At 41.3% G+C, this 5,579-nt stretch overlaps 1 pseudogene; it reads right to left on the reverse strand.

Moving 5' to 3' along the window:
• Nucleotides 1–1,503: 1,503 nt before the first annotated feature.
• Nucleotides 1,504–3,070, reverse strand: LOC101347700 (elongation factor 1-alpha 1 pseudogene; annotated as a pseudogene).
• Nucleotides 3,071–5,579: the final 2,509 nt, after the last annotated feature.

Raw genomic sequence — 5,579 nt, forward strand, 5'->3', positions numbered from 1 at the left:
GGCAGATAGTTTAGTCTCTTAATGTGTTCACATGAAATTAGGTTTGTCTGACCCTGAAGCCCATGCTTTTTCTAATTATAGAGATGAAGTTATTTCCTGTTCTTCATCCTATCTTCCATAGGACATCTATGATCTGTTGTGTGAGCCATATATACAGATAGATTTTGATTTGTTGAGATTCCTGGATTTTCTTTGGGGTGTGTTCAGACTGAGTACTTGTATTATGCTACAATGGATGATGTCCATTGCCATCACTCAGGGTTGTGATAAACAAGCACTCAACTGCTTGGCAACATTGTCAAGCACCCAGCTCAAGAGATTGGGTATCAACCATAGTACTGCAGGCATGACATTTCCTGTATCAACTGTAAGGCCTCAAAAAGAAGATCTTTAACTGATGATGCGAAGCTAGAAAAGAAGAAATAATGCCTAGGGAATAATATCTTCAGATCTCCTAAATTCAAATTTAATTAATGTGATAGTAAAACATACCATTTTTTTTACTTCTTGAGTACAAACAATTTTCCCTTAAGAATCTGCTGTGTTTTCCATGGAACTCTTGGTTTTGCAGTGCTAGATTAATTTGAAATTCTCAACTGAGCTGAAGAAAGAAAAAGAAGTAGGAGATCTAAGTGATTTTAGCCGCGTCTCTGCTTTCGTCTTGGAGTAGAAACTGCTCTTGAAAGCAATTTCTGCTGCCTTGGCGATTTTCCATTCTCTTTCGGATTATGGAAATAGCTACTGTGGTAGAGCTGTTATTCTTCTTGTTCTATATTGCAATCTCTCACCTCGTTCGTGTTTCTTTATTAATTAGGATTATCTGCCATCTCTCATTCCTAAAAGTTAGTCAGGTAAAAGTCACGATTCTCCACGCTTCTAAGCAGCAAGATGATTAGTAAGACCAGCTTCTGACAAGAAAATGAGTTTACTTATTTATTTTTTTCCACTATCTTTTATCTTTATTTTTCCTAGAACCTAGATACAATTGTCTTAGAAGCAGTGCACTCAATACTACTTAAATCTCAGTTTAGATTCTAACCACTGCATTATTTGTAAATGCGAGAATTCACATTTCAAAAAATATGAAATTGTAACAAACCTACTCAGTAATACTACACAAACCGAATTCTTTATGTAACACAGCCTTTATTACAGAACTTAGCCTTCTTACAAGGCAGCGTATATATAAACGTTACTACTCTTTTGCTTTCTCTGTCCTAATGAATATTAAGCATTGCAACCAACCTCATGCCCATAGATTTTCCACCAAGTCCTTAAAGACCTGTCCCCCTAGGAAGGTGAAAAAACCACTCAATTGCTGCATAAAGCATTTCAGTGAAACCTGGAATAGTTACAGCACAGAAAACACCAGAATTAGAAAGCTTCAGTGTTGGCCAAAGGAAGACACAGGTTTCTCATTAAACTTTGTTTTAATGGGTCTCAAAATTCTGTGACAGACTTTTGGTCGAGTTGTTTCCATTTAAAAAGTACTGATCTTAGACACTAATAACTTAAATCTACCACACAAAAAAGAAATAAATGGTCCACAAAACAGTCCTTTCCTTCTGAAGGTTTTACGATGCATTGTTAACATTAACCAGTCTTTTACTATTAAACTTAAATGGCCAGTTGAGACAAACAGTTCTGAGACAGTTCTTCTGCCACTGATTACGACTAGGGTGGCAGGTGTTATGGGTTACGTTCATTTAGCCTTCTGGGCTTTCTGAGCAGACTTGGTGACCTTGCCAGCTCCAGCAGCCTTTTTGTCCACTGCCTTGATGACACCCACAGCAACTGTCTGTCTCATATCTCGAACAGCAAAATGACCCAGAGGAGGATAGTCAGAGAAGCTCTCAACACACATGGGCTTGCCAGGAACCATGTCAACGATGGCAGCATCACCAGACTTCAAGAATTTGGGGCCATCTTCTAGCTTCTTTCCAGAATGGCGATCAATCTTCTCTTTGAGCTCAGCAAACTTGCAAGCAATGTGAGCTGTGTGACAATCCAGCACAGATGCATGGCCAGCACTGATTTGGCCTGGGTGGTTCAGGATGATCACCTGAGCAGTGAAGCCAGCTGCTTCCATTGGTGGGTCATTTTTGCTGTCACCAGCCACATTACCATGACGAACATCTTTGACAGAGACTTTCTTGACATTGAAGCCTACATTGTCCCCAGGCAGAGCTTTGCTCAAAGCTTCATGGTGCATTTCGACAGACTTTACTTCAGTGGTGACATTGACTGGAGTAAAGGTGACCACCATGCCAGGCTTGAGGACACCAGTCTCCACTCTGCCCACAGGAACAGTGCCAATACCACCAATTTTGTAGACATTCTGGAGAGGCAGACACAGGGTTTGTCAGTTGGACAAGTTGGTGGTAGGATGCAATCCAGAGCTTCAAGCAACTTGGTTCTACTGGCATTGCCATACTTACAGGTGACTTTCCATCCCTTGAACCAAGGCATGTTAGCACTTGTCTCCAGCATGTTGTCACCATTCGAACCAGAAATTGGCACAAATGCTACTATGTCAGGGGTGTAGCCAGTTTTCTTAATTTAGGTGCTGTCTTCCTTAACAATTTCCTCATATCTCTTCTGGCTGTAGGGTGGCTCAGTGGAATCCACTTTGTTAACACCAAAAATTAGTTGTTTCATACCCAGTGTGTAAGCCAGAAGGGCATGTTCACTGGTCTGCTCATTCTTGGAGATACCAGCTTCAAATTCACCAACAGCAGCAGCAACAATCAGGACAGCACAGTCAGCCTGTGATGTTCCTGTAATCATGTTTTTGATAGTCTCTGAGTCCTGCGGCATCAACGATGATCACATAATACTTGCTGGTCTCAAATTTCCACAGGGAGATATCACGTTCAGCTTGCAGCTTATCCAAGACCCAGGCATACTTGAAGGAGCCCTTTCCCATCTCAGCAGCTTCCTTCTCAAATTTTTTGATGGTTCTTTTGTCGATCCCACCGCATTTGTAAATCAGGTGACCAGTAGTGGTGGTCTTGCCCGAATCTACGCGTCCAATGACAACAATGTTGATATGGGTCTTTTCCTTTCCCATTTTGGCTTAGACTTTGCAATAGTTTCCACCAACACCTATGTTCTGGCAGCAAACCCATTGCGAAAAAGCTGGATTTATTTTTAATGTTAAACAAAGTAACTGCAGGATTCCACCTGCAGCTCAAATCTGACTGGGACATGATAAAAGATGAAGTCAGGATATTACTGTCTGATCAAATGGATTGCCTTTCGACATGGCTTTTTAAAAAGAATCCTAACCCAAAAGCCACACCACTGTAAGCCTAAAATGTGATAAATCATGAGCCGCTTATAGGAATTGGAGATTAGCAGAGCCTCATTAGGGACCCAGGCAGAGGGAGCCACAGCAGGCAGCTGTGCTGTTCCTGTGGATGGGTCTGAACAGTGGGATGGATGCATTTTGGGGAAACACTATTTCTCTGCAGTGCAGGGACTCCAAATGCCATTTTGGGAGGTTTTAAAGTACTAACCTAAATTTGTTAATTTTGGGGGGCAAGGTGTTGCAACCTTTTCATATATCTTCATATTGAAGATATATAATTGAGATATAATTGAGACACCCAGCTTAAACTTTTCTGAGAAGTACCTGGAGGAAATGGCTATTGATATAGTGACCTGGAGGGATTGTGGGAGACTGAACAAATGGGAGGAAATCTGGGGAAGATTGCATCGTGATTCATATCTTTCAGGTGAGGCTGATACTTGCTCTCCTTAAATTGCTCCAGTGCAGGAATCAGCATGGCTTGCCCTTGCAAAATGAATGAAGACACACAGACCTATTAATCTTCAAAGGGCTTTCATTTTCTCAGCATGAAGAGCAGCCTTGCTGGGCCAAAATTATGGTCTCCCAACCACATGAAGACCTGTGCTTGCCTAGTAAAGGCTTTATGCAGGGAATGCAGATGAAGCTTCCTTGATGAGTGTTTTTGTGTGTTTATCCCTATTTGCACATTGCGAAGCAACAATTTAAATCAGTACAGCAGTAATATCTGTCCAATGCAGACAGCCTCAAGAATGCCATTCTGCACCCCTCTAAGGACATTCCTTCTGTGGTTCAACACATGTTTAGGGAAATGATTTTGACTCGCGTAATTTTCTCACCTTTGGTTTTTCCTTTTTTAACTTGATTGAAAAATACAGCAACAACTTTGCTGATTAAACACACATCCATGCACATATACACATAACCATCAACGGGAAAGTCTACAGGTAATTTTGACCCGCAGTTCACTTCTTTCTTTTCCTATAGAAGCTGCCGGGTGATAATACAGCCGGAGGACATTAGAATGTGTTAACTATAGAGAAGAGCCATACGGTAATCGTTAAGCTCAGGTGTGCAGCAGCCCTGTCTGTTGCAGTGTTGACAGAACAGGTGGTGAAAGGCAGTTACTGCCATGTAGGAACTGGGGAGCACGTCTTAAGAGAAACCATGGTCCGTAATTATCTGGGGGCTGACAGTTGCTGAATAGTTTCCCTAACGATACCTGATGCATGTCTTAATGCTTTAATCAGGCAGAAAGTAGACTACTTTACAACCATCTTAAGCACCATAATTCGCTGCCAGCTTCCTATTTTGTCACTCCTGGAGAGGGGTATGGGTGGAACATGCCAGTACTCTGTACTTACAGTCAACCTTTCCAAAAAAGTATTTAAACTCTTAAAATAAGTCTTCATTGATAGGTACAATCACTACTCTTTGGAAGGGAGGTGATGAGGAGTTTCGGATCCCTGAGAAGAAGTCTGCGTTTCTCAGAGAAGTGCCCTGTAAATTCAAGGTATAATCATCTGAATCATTATTGTCATTATTTCCATCTAAACATGTTTCTAGATGTATGGTTAGAAATAAAGAGAATTCTGGAATGTAATCCTCGGGGCAACAAGAAATGTGAATCCCGGAGAAGAACAGCATCCTGTTGGGCATGTCTTCAGAGCCTGCTGACTCATGAACTTCCCAAACTCAGAGCACATTAAAGTGATGGTGCCATTCCTTTCACTTGCTACAACTTAAATCAGATTCTTTCACTTTGTCATATAGTGGTGGCATCTGATTAAATTCACTGTGGCAACTGTGGAGAATACTGCCAAAAATTACCTGTTAAACTTCAATTGACAGGACAGAGAAAAGGATCAGGAAGAAAACTTGCATTATTTCACTCAAGTTGCATATCAAAATAGATGTAGAACGTCTCAGTCAGAAGAATATCTGGATGAGCCTTTAGGGATGGGAGAGGGGTAAATCATGGTGAGCATATTCCAGTAATCAAACGTGGTGGCTAAATTGCATTCTCAGGAAAGCATGAACTGTTATAAGGAGACTTTTTGTTTGCTGAGCACCAGGGGAATGGGTTTGAATATGCAAAATGTAGAGTAGGTGCTGAGGTAGAGTGGATTTGTTCCACATATAAATGAGAAAAGAATTTGAAATTCCTGAGGAAAATCTGGGAGAGAGGAGAAGAGGGCCTAGGGTCTGTGTACTGAGTGAGGGGAAAGGAAAAAAACAGGCTTCCATGAAATATAGCTGAAGAGGGACA

The sequence above is a fragment of the Trichechus manatus genome, unplaced genomic scaffold, assembly GCF_000243295.1.
Source record: "Trichechus manatus latirostris isolate Lorelei unplaced genomic scaffold, TriManLat1.0 scaffold00139, whole genome shotgun sequence".
NCBI classification, from domain to species: domain Eukaryota; kingdom Metazoa; phylum Chordata; class Mammalia; order Sirenia; family Trichechidae; genus Trichechus; species Trichechus manatus.